The sequence below is a fragment of the Colobus angolensis genome, unplaced genomic scaffold, assembly GCF_000951035.1.
Source record: "Colobus angolensis palliatus isolate OR3802 unplaced genomic scaffold, Cang.pa_1.0 Scaffold154, whole genome shotgun sequence".
Taxonomy (NCBI): Eukaryota; Metazoa; Chordata; class Mammalia; order Primates; family Cercopithecidae; genus Colobus; species Colobus angolensis.
The window spans coordinates 232,164-244,389 of record NW_012114644.1 but is presented as its reverse complement, the minus strand read 5'-3'; the positions used below and the strand labels follow the sequence as shown (position 1 = coordinate 244,389).

At 36.3% G+C, this 12,226-nt stretch overlaps 1 pseudogene; it reads right to left on the bottom strand.

Annotated features, from left to right (window-relative positions):
* LOC105507881 overlaps positions 1 to 11,186 on the bottom strand; it is a 180,458-nt pseudogene extending 169,272 nt beyond the window's left edge.
* Between the last annotated feature and the right edge of the window lie 1,040 nt (positions 11,187 to 12,226).

Genomic DNA, 12,226 nt, shown 5'->3' with positions numbered 1-12,226 from the left:
ACTGCCCTGCTGAATTCTGAACTTGCATAGGGCACCCCTTGGTTTTGGCCAATTTCTCCCTTTTAAAATGGCTGTATTTACCCAATACCTGTACCCCCATTGTATCTAGGAAGTAACTAAGTTGCTCTTGATTTTACAAGCTCATAGGTGGAAGGGACTTGTCTTGTTTCAGATAAGACTTTGGACTATGGACTTTTGAGTTAATGCTGTAATGAGTTAAAACTCTGGGGGACTGTTGGGAAGGCATGATTGGTTTTGAGATGTGAGGACATGAGATTTGACAGAGGCCAGGGGCAGAATAATATGCTTTGGCTCTGTGTCCCCACTCAAATCTCAAAGTGTATTCCCATGATTCCCATGTATTGTGGGAAGGGCCCAGTGGGAGAAAATTGAATCATGGGTGTCATTTCTCCCATACTGTTCTCAGGGTAGTGAAGAAGTCTCATGAGATCTGACGGTTTGATAAGGGAAATCTGTTTTACTTGATTCTCATTCTCTCTCTTGCCCACTGTGATGTAAGTCATGCCTTTTGCCTTCCACCATGATCGTGAGGCCTCCCTAGCCACAGGGAACTATTAGTCAAATTCAAACGCTTTCTTTTGTGAATTACCTAGTCTCAGCTATGTCTTTATCAGTAGCATGAAAATGAATACACCAGATTACCTACATTTTGTCTGACTTGGACAAAATTCAAAACTTCCCACAATCCCTAATTTATTGAGCTCAGGTTCAATAATTTGTTATAAAGCCTCACGGAACTCAAGGAAACACTTTACTATTACAAGTTTATTACAAAGGATGTTATAAAAAATACAAATGAACAGCAGTGAATCTATAAATTGCTTTGGGCAGTATAACCATTTTCACAATATTGATTCTTCCTATCTATGAGTATGGAATATTTCTCCATCTGTTTGTGTCCTCTCTGATTTCCTTAACTAGCACTGACATTCTTCATAGAACTAGGAAAACCTATTTTAAAATCTATATGGAACCAAAAAAGAGCTTGTATGGCTAGGAACAATTCTAAGTAAAAAGAACAAAGCTGGAGGCTTCACACTACCCAACTATAAACTATACTACAAGGCTACAGTAACCAAAATAGCATGGTACTGGTACATGGTACTGATACATGACATATAGACCAATGGAACAGAATAGAGAACTCAGAAATAAAACCACACATCTACAACCATCTGATCTTTGACAAACCTGACAAAAACAAACAATGGGGAAAGGTTTCCCTATTTAACAAATGGTGCTGGGAGAACTGGCTAGCCCTATGCAGAAATTGAAACTGGACCCCTTCCTTACACCTTATGCAAAAATTAACTCAAGATTGATTAAAGATTTAAATGTAAAACCCCAAACTATAAAAACCATAGAAGAAAATCTAGGCAACACCATTCAGGACATAGGCATGAGCAAAGATTTTATGTTTAAATTGCTAAAAGCAATTGCAACAAAAGCAAAAATTGACAAATGGGATCTAACTAAAAAGCTTCTTCACAGTAAAAGAAACTATCATCAGAGGGAACAGATAACCTTCAGAATGGGAGGAAATTTTTACACTCTATTCATCTGACAAGGGTCTAATATCCAGAATCTACAAGGAACTTAAGCAAATTTACAAGAATAAAACAACCCCATTAAAAAGTGGGCAAAGGACACGAACAGGCACCTCTTAAAAGAAGACATGTATGTGGCCAACCATATGGAAAAAAGCTCAACATCACTGAGAGAAATGCAAATCAAAACCACAGTGAGATACCATCTCATGCCGGACAGAATGGCAATTATTAAAATGTTAAGAAACAGATGCTGACAAGGCTGTAGAGAAATTGAAACACTTTTACACTGTTGGTGGTAAGCTAAATTAGTGCAACCATCGTGGAAGATTGTGCAGTGATTCCTTAAAGATTTAGAACCAGAAATACCATTTGACCCAGGAATCTTATTACTGGGTGTATACCCAGAGGAATACAAATCATTCTATTATGAAGATATATGCTCATGTATGTCCAATGCAGCACTATTTACAATAGGAAAGACATGGAATCAACCCAAATGCCCATCAGTAATAGACTGGATAAAGAAAATGTGGTGCATACATAACCATGTAATACTATGCAGACATAAAAAGGAATGAGATCATGTCTTTTGCAAGGACCTGGATAAAGCTGGAAGCCATTATCCTCAGCAAACTAATGCAGGAACAGAAAACCAAACACCACATGTTCTTACTTACAAGTGGAAGCTAAACAATGAGAACACATGGACACAGGGAGGGGAACACCACAAACTAGGGCCTGTCGGGGGAGGGCAGGAAGGGTGAGAGCATCAGGAAAAACAGCTAATGCAAGCCGGGCTTGGTACCTAGGTGATGGGTTGACAGGTGCAGCAAACCACCATGGCACACATTTACCTATGGAACAAACCTGTACATCCTGCACATGTACCCCAGAACATAAGATATACAAATGAGCAGTCAGGTGAAGAGGTACCTAGGGCGAGGTCTGAAAGAGTCTCTAGCACAGGAGCTTCTGTTCCCATGGAGTTGGAGCGCCCTCCCTGCAGAGAGATGCATGGAAGCTCTCTGAATTTCATTGTTTAGGGTTTTTATGGAGGCTCTACGTCAGCATGATTGAATAAATCATTGGCCATTAGTGACTGAACTCAAGCTCCAGCCCCTCACTCCTTCCAAAAAGTCAGGGGATGAGGTTGAAAGTTCCAACCTTCTAACCACGTGGTTGGCTCCTCTGGAAGCTTTCTAGGACATACCCTCCAGCCACACCCCAACCAAGAGTGATCACATTAACATGAACTCAGGTATGACTCAAAGGGGCTTATGAAAAACAAATAATGCTCCTTTCCCCCCTATTACTGAAGAAGATACAAGTGTTTCAGAAGCTCTGTGCCAGGAAACCAAATATATTTTTCTTATTATATCACAGGTGTTAAGCAGAAAAATCAAATGACCAGATATTCTGGGCGGTCATACACAATCTGAATGAGAATATTCACATTTTTCGTTGTGTCCTCTCTGTTTTGCTTAACTAGCATTGACATTAGTCTTGGAAAATGATGAGCCTTAATGTTTTGAATATATTCTTCTCCCTAGTGTCTTTCTTCTCTAGTTCTTAGATTTCTAGTAGACATATTTCTGTGTCTTAATTTCTTTTTTATATTTTCCATCTCCATATTTCGCTGGTGAATTTTGAGTGATTTCCTTAAATGTATCTTCAAATTTACTATTTTTTCTTTGACTATATCCAGTCTACTGTTTAACCTATCACTGAGTTTAGTATCAGTGATTTTTCATTTCTAGAAATACTGTTTGGCTACTTTTACTTCTGCTTGTTTACTTTCATAAGCTTATTACTGTTATATGAACTCCATTATTTTTTACCTCTGTAATAACATAAACATACTCATTGTGATTTCTCTGCACTATTCAATTCCTAGGGTATAATTTTTCATTTTTTTCTGATTCTTTCTCGTGGTATTAAATTTTTTTGTGTTCTAGATGAGGCTTTTTGTCTCTCAGTCACATTTTCAAAATAAACTATCTCTGTGTATGCCAAGCACAGGCATGGTCCTGCCATGATATAAGTAATTTAGACTTCACTATAGGGTGATATGTTTTATAACTTTCACTAGAGTCTTTAGGGATGCCATTTTTATTTTATTATTTTATCTTTTGGTTTCTTAAGCCTAAGGGTTGTAAAAACTTAAAGCCCATACACACATACTTTTGAGATTTAGAGGCTCCAGTATGTCACAACTGATGTCTTCCAACTCATGTTGGAAACAGATGGCCTACTTTGATGTGTTAACTTTAAGAGAGTGTGATAGTTTGAATGTATGTGTTCCTCTAAAATTTTTATGCTGGAACTTACACATCCACGTGACAGTATTAAAAGGTGGGGCCTTTGAGAGGTCATTACATAATGAGGGCTACATCCTGATGAATAAGATTAATGCTCTCAAAAAAAGAGGCTTCAGAGAGCTACCTGGCCCTTCCATGTCTTCATCCATGTGAGAACACAGCATTCATCCCATTTTGCCATTTCTGCCTTCCACAATGTGAGGACACACATTTGCTCCTTCTGCCATGTGAGGATGCAGCATTAACACATCTTGGAAGCAGAGAACAGCCCTCATCCGACACCAAATCTAATGGTGGCTTGATTTTGGACTTTCCAGCCTCTATAATTGTAAGGAACAAACTTTTGTTCTTATGAATCACCTGGTCTCAGGTGTTTTGTTATAGTAATTTTATTATAGTAATTTTGCAGGAACAGGCAAAGATCAAGAGCCATATTTTTGGCTCCTAGGGGACTAGTGTCAGCAATGTTATCTCTTTCGTCACCCCATTCTCCTATATCCTCCACTTTTCTACCAAAATTTTCATTTTTGCATCAGTGCAATCCTCTGGGCTTATAGACAAGAAAGCTTAAATGTAATGTAATGTGTCTACATATTTGTTTTAGGTACCAAAAATGTGTGGGTACTTCTAACTGTAATTCTCCTTAAATATTATTATCTTGGCTGTTTTTAAAAAACTCATTGGGTTTAATTTTTCAGAATAACCAAATAACCCTAAAGTTTTCTATATGATTCAATAAATATTTATTTACTCTTGAATATTTTGCCAAGAGATACAATTAAGGACAGCTACTATAATTTATATAATTTATATATATTAATTTACAAACTATATTAGAATATTTTTCAAACTAGCCTGCCTCAAAGAAAAGAAAAACCTCATTCGCTTAAGATTTCATCAAGCTAAAATTTCAAAAGTGATCCTTTTGAAATTGGACAGAAATTGCTGTTTTGTCCAATTTCCTCATCAGGAAAACCCAGTCTATTGCTTGGAGTTGGACTGATTTCCACCAGAGGTTTCATGATAGTAATATTGACGGATTTCTCCTGATAAAGAGGCCCCATTAGAACTTAAGAATCTCTCAATATAAATATTCTATGACCACTCTGCATATGCTAGGTACCATCTATCTCAAAAGATGTCTTTAGAAACCTAGAAATCAATCAAGAAAGAGTACAGAAGCTTTACAGTATGTCTCTCCAGAGCCATTATGACAGATAGACTTAAACTATCTAAGGAAAACCATAGTTCAGAATCTCATTGAAATTTTATACAATAATATTTTTACCATCCAAAGCTGTCTAATAAATCTTGCCCTAAAGCTTAGCTTGAATACTCGTCTACCTGGATATCACTAAAAATTTATTCCTGCTTCCTTCACATATTTTACACCTGGTCCGTCTAATATCGTATATAAGAAGAAGATTAAAGACATAATTTTTGAACAACTGATCACTATTATTTGCTGTCAGGCAAATTTCTAACAACAGAAAAACACTTTTTTCATAGTGATCATAAATCTCTTAACAAGGATAAGCTTTTTTAACAGAATACAAACTAGTAAATATTAGGAAAATGATAAAATTAGAAAATCACTATCTTACGATAGTCAGTGAGAAAACTGAACCAGGCAAGTGTTGTATCATCAAAGCACTACAAAACTATTAGGTAAATATATATATACACATATATATATGTGATATTCACATGGTACAAAAGCATCATTCCACAGATAACTTGCTAATTACAAAGAAGAAAATCTACCCCCAATCTACCTTCACCAGCTGGTTAATCATTGCATCACTAATAATTAGGGGGATCACGTGATAATAGGTGTCTTCTGATGTAGTACAAAGGAAAAACACAATTTTGCCTTTAGAGGATTCTCATTGAAAATATTTAAACTGCATTGAATTAGGCCTTAGACTTAATTTTCAATATATAGAAAGTACAGACAATAGAAGAACCCCATGAGGAAATAATACACAAATTCAGAATGTGGAATTCCAATGCCACGGGGTGAATATGAATAAAAATTTAGAAGACTGTTCTAGATTAAAAGAGACTAAGGCAGCATACCCAAATGCATATGTGAACTTCAATCAGAAACTTGACTAATTAGAGAAAGCAGATATATATATATATTAGATAATTAATAAAATTGGAATATGGTCTAAGGACTAGGTGATTTAGGAGATTTGCAGTAATTTTGTGTGATAATGATACTGTCGTTACAAGGATAGTATCATAAGTAGAAAATGCACGTGAAGGCACTTAGGCATAAAGTATCATGATTTCTATAGCTTATTTACAAACAGCCCAGCCTTCTTCCCTCCAAAACAAGGTAGGCAAATAGAAAAGACAAACATAATAAAATATTAGTAATTATTGACTACAGATGGTGAGGATATGTGTTATTAGGTTGGTGTAAATGTAAGCGCAGTTTTTGCCATTAAATGGCAAAACTACTTTTGCACTAACCTAATATTATATTCATCAGAGTTGGATCAGAGCTATGGACCCACTATGTGTGACGTAGAATAAGGAATCCAGAGGTTCAAACTTTGCCCTTGTTGGAGCTGAGGAAGCAGTTTATGTGCACCGTTTTTGCTTCATCTAATATTGAGATTGAAGTTGTTATGCATCAGCCAGACTGGCAGTTGAGAAAAAAAGCTGGTTATGAACAACAATAAGAGCTAACTGGGAGCTGTGAGGATGAACTAGAAGTCCATCTGTCTCTTGGCATCTTCAGGCTCATTATCATGGGTGACCTGTGGGAAACTGGCTGAGTTCACCTCAGAGCTGTACATATACTCGCCCAGAGATGGAGAAGACAAAAGAGAAAAAAAAGCCAGCAGGGTGGGGGTAGAGGCAGGTCCAGAAACTGCCTTTCCCACAAAGTAAGCTTTCCAATTCAGTAACAACATGCCTAGCATCCTGTGGAAACTTTAGTGCACAAAAATTAGAGTTTGTGCTTCATGTCTGGTTTCCAAATATCATGTACAAATGTCTTTTGTGGTCAGGGGATAACTAGAAGTCATATAGACACAGGGATTCTGGGAAGTTGGCACATTATAAGTCACCACAATTTTTGTTCTGTAGCTACAAAATTTTTCAAAACAAAAACTGAAAAATCTCTTAATCTTTACCATGCAGTAGAAATCTTTTTCAGCTATTGTAATGTTTGCAACCTAAGTATAAAAATCAGACTTTTCCACATTTACATCTTCATGGTATTGATAAATTACAAAGGATGGGATAAAAGTCATCCGACAACTGAAATTCCAATCTAATTATTTGAAGCTGTGGTTGCCTTTTTTCTACCACAAATAAAAGCTTAAATATAAACTTTCATAGAAATTAGTTGAAATAAATTCAAGCCTACCTGCCAAAGCAAATAGTTCAACAAGAACTTTTCTTCTCGCTGACAATATAATGTAGAAATTGTGTTTAAGGTATGTGGTTCTGTCACTTTTAGAAAGCAGGACTTAACATGACTTTTGCAGAATAGCTACACTATATAATATATAATGGCTACCAAAGTTTAAGTGATCAGACCTAAATAATCTCATAAACTGATTTAAATGATTAAATTATTCAAATGAGTAATGAAAATAACACAGGCAGTTTGCTTGAAAATTAGAAAAATTGTGAGGAGTCCTCAATCTGAGGTCCATGTTAGAATTCCCCAGAGGAAGCCTGGGCCCTACCTCACATGATCACCTGAACCACAGCCTCAGGGAGACTGAGTGCTTTCATCTGGCATGAGTTGCTGAGAAGTTCACTGGCTATTATAATGCCCACGGAGGGAAGAACCCCTGGAAAGCACAATAGGGAAGTGTTTTGCTAAGTCCCAAGAAGAAAAGTACTATAATTAGGGATAATAAGCTGTGTAGTTGGATATCAAAGAAATTAATTCTAAATGGCTTAGAGAAGAATCTATGGAGGAGATATCATTTAATTTGGACCTTGAAAAACAGGTATAAATTTATCTGATGGATTTTAAAAGAGACAAACGTTCCTGGAAATAAGAGCCTAAACAAAAGACTGCAGGTAGGAAAATGTAGGAGAGATTAGAGAAAAAGCAACGTATTAGGTTTCTCTAGAGAAACAGAATGAACAAATTTTTATGGATATATAGAAAGATATTTATTATGAGTGATTACTTCTCAAATTATGGAAGCCAATGAGTCCCAGGATCTGCTGCGTGCAAGCTGAAAAACGAAGAAAGCCAGTAATCTAGTTCCAGCCTAAGCCGAATGGCCTGAGGACCATAACAGCCAATGGTTTATGTCTTAGTCCGAATCTGAAGGCTCAAGAACCAGGATAAGTGACGTTCAAGGGCAAGAGAAGATGTATGTCCCAGCTCATGCATAGAAAACAAATTTCCCCTCCTCCACCATTTTATTCAATTTGGGTCCTCAACAGTTTGGATGATGTCCACACATATTGGTGACGGCTATCTTCTTTCCTCAGTCTACTAATTCAGATGCTCATCTCTTCTGGAAACACCTTCACATACATATCCAGAAATGATTTGCCAGCTATCTGGGCATTCATTAACCCAATCAAGTTGACGCATAATTAAGTCAAGGAATCCTATTTTCAGATAAATGAGGAACAAGGCGAAATCATAAGGAACCTTGGAATGGTCTATTTGGGTGGACAGTTTTTCTTTACCAGAAGGCAATATTTAAAGTCAAGAGGAGTATCTAAGATAAAACAGAAATTTACTCGAGAAGTAAGCAGAGCTTCTTCATTCTAAGGATATGGTGAACAGGTTTCTTAAATGAGTTATGGGGTTGGGCACAGTGGCTCATGCCTGTAACCCCGGCACTTTGAGAGGTCGAGGTGGGAGGATTGCTACAGCCTAGTAGTTCAAGTTCAGCCTGGAAGACATGGCAAGAGCCCATCTCTACAATTTTAAAAAAAAAAAAAATAGCCGGCATAGTGGCAGCTGCTTGTGATCCCAGCTACTCTGGAGGTTGAGGCGGAAGGATCACTCGAGACTGGAAGGTCAGGATCACTCGAACTGGAAGGTCAGGATCACTCGAGACTAGTGGGTTGAGACTGCAGTGAGCCATGTTCACGACACCACGCTCCAGCCTGGGTGGGAGGGTAAGAACTTGTCTCAAAAAGAAAATGAGTTATGTCTCTATTCCCAAGGATAGACTGACACAGGTTGTCTTAAGACATAAGGTTGTCTTATTCATGAGACATCATATATGTATATCCCAGTGCCAGTAGATATAGTATCATTTTGTAGATGTTCCACGACATGAGAAAGGTTAAAAAGCACTGATTTGCCCTACAGTCATCTTGCCTGATATACAGGGTCAACTGCCTGCCCTTGAAATTTCCGTTCACTATTAAGCCTAAAATTTAAGTAGAAATAAAAATAAAAATGCTAATAAAATTAATATACAAAGAGAAAAGTATGGTAAAATATAAAAGGACAAAAAAAGTGCTTTAACAAAATAAACAGTGAATTGTTTCATCATCTGTTTTTATTTTTCAAATAAGTTACTTTCAAATAAGTAACATGTGACAAAAAAAAAGGATAGAAAAGAATAAATATTAAAGAGAACTTACCCAATCAAATCTCCTGACTACTCAATTACTTTTTCTGAAGAAACCACAGTCATTGATTTTTTTTTATTGTTCCCAAGATATGCTGTATATAAGCTGTACAGAAAAGAGTTAATATGACAGGCCTGAAATTGCTATTCTTAGAAAGACCAGCTTACAAGGTAGATCATCAGCTAGGGTTGGAAAACTTGGATTTTAGGAACATTGCCTCTATACCCTCACTAATAAGAGCAGCTTAGCGTGCCTAGACAGTGCCAGCAATGTGATTTCTGCTGAATGGACTCCTTCTAGGCGTCTACCATGACACATGCTAGACAGAGGGTGCCTAAGTTAACAGCCCACATAAAACCCCTGAGCACTGAATCTCTAATGAGCTTCTCTGGTTTATAACTCTTCATAAGTGTTATCACAATTTGAAGCTGGAAGAAGTAGTACATCTTGCATAACTCTATGGAGACAAGACTCTGGAAGCCTGTTCCTGGTTTCCTCCATACCTTGTCCTATGTGCCTTTTCCCTTTGCGTATTTTGCTTTGTATCTTTGCTGCAATCAGTCATAGCCATGGATGTGACCACATGCTGGATCGTGTGAGTCTTTGTAGCAAATTACTGAAGTTGGAATGGCTGGTATACACAAGAATATACATGCCATATTTTTACACAATGGTAGCATACTCTATATACTTTACTGAATCTTAATTTTTTATGTAGTATGTTTTTGACATTTTTCTTATTGGTACCTATAGGCCCACATCATCCTTCTTAGCAACTAAGTAGTATTTTGTTATAATGAATATACCATAATTTGTTCAGTTAGTCCTTTATTTATGGACATTGGGGTGCATCCATTTCTTCACTATTACAAAAACTCTGCAGTGAGTATCTTTGTAAAGGGTTTACTTCTCCTTTGTGTGAGTAGATCCATCTGTTTGGAAAACACACACACAGACACACACACACACCCACACCCACACACACACAGAGTAACATTACCAAGTCAAAGGTGATGTACTTTTTTAATTTTGATATCTATTGACAATTTTACCTCTACCATTTTACAAAAATGTCTATTTCCCTTAGAAATTGCCAACAATGTGGTTTACTAAAAATATTGATCTTTGCTAATCTTAAAAGTGAAAAAATGATGTTGCAATTTCAAGTGACACTTATTAATGAGGCTGAGTATCTTTTTATATACAAAAGAAGCATTTATGAATTTTTTCTGTTAACGTTCTTATGTTTGGTTCATTTTTCTATTATATATTTGAAATTTTTCTCACTGATTTGTAGTTTGTTATACATTAAGAAACTTAGCACCCTTTTCTGTGATGTGAGTTACCAATATTTTCCCCAGGTGCTTGTCTATCTTTATGGTTGTCTTTTTTATGGTAAATTTTAAAGCAGAAATATTTTATGGTTATGTACATTTTTGTGGCTTTTTGGATTTGTGTCAAAATAGGGAATTTCTTTAGGCAATAGTCCTTAAAAAATATAAATAAGGCATTTATGTTCTAGACTTTCTGCCTGAAATATGAAAGACTCAAAGCAAAAACACTGAAATGCACAAACATTAATAGAGAAAAATAAAATATCTTAAATTCTGTTTCAAATACAGAAGAATTGGCAGCTTTACCTCACATCTGTTTCATGCATTCCTGATCTACCATTAAGAACATTAAGATCCAAAATGACACTTTCTAAGGACACCATATTTCAATTGCCTTGGCACTAGTACAGAAATAAATCTTAATTTCAGTCTCTAGTTGACATTTCAGCTGGCTATTATAAATTACTTGAATTCTTTTACAAGTGAATTTGATTTAGAAGCCTCTTAAAAGAAGCTGATGGACAGGATATGACAGTGGCCAACTTCTAGATTCACTCCAAATTTTAGGCATGCATCTCATATCTCTCAATATTCATTTGTTGTGCCTTACAGGAAGTACATTTAAGGATAAGAAAACTAAGTGCATATGCGTCTATTTATGTAATATATAATTTGTCTTCAGAGATTCCAAGTTAAAACACAAAGAAAAATTAACTTTGTTCTAATAAATTGACCATTCCCCTCCTCCTACTTACTTCCTACTTTCCTTCATTCTTCTACCTCTTTTCCTCCTCTCCTCACTCTTTTTCATCCTCCACCTATCCACCCATTTCTTCCTTCCTGGTATTTAGTCAGCCATAACTAAGATAAGAGATAACCTAAATACTGGGTTTATGTTGAGATCTGTGCTAAGTCATTTACATGCATACCACGTGAAGTGTGTTGTAGTTATAACCTCATTTTACCAACAAGAAAACTGATGCATGAAACTATTCAGTAACTTGATCAAAATCCCAAAAATGGAAGGACTGAGATGAAATTCAGCTGTGTCTAACTCTGGCTTATATCTCTAACTACTGCTATGCTTCCTGGCATATTCAAGTGTAATTGTCAAGCAATAGTTCACCTGTTTATTTGTTTTACTCACGTATTTACATCTTGCTTCTATCCTCATTACATACAAGCAGAAACAAAATAACCTACAAATTCATAAAAATCCAAAGGGGGACATTATCAATATTACTCACAAATACTAGGCCTCATGGGAAATGAACCCCCAATTTATTCTACATTCCTCACATAACAGTCACAAGTTTGTGAAATAATTTGGTCATAGTCAAATAGTTTCCTATCTCCTTTACCATTAAAATATAATCTCTTGTCTAGCATAGACAGGATTAGATCCTCATTAGAGGCATCGTAA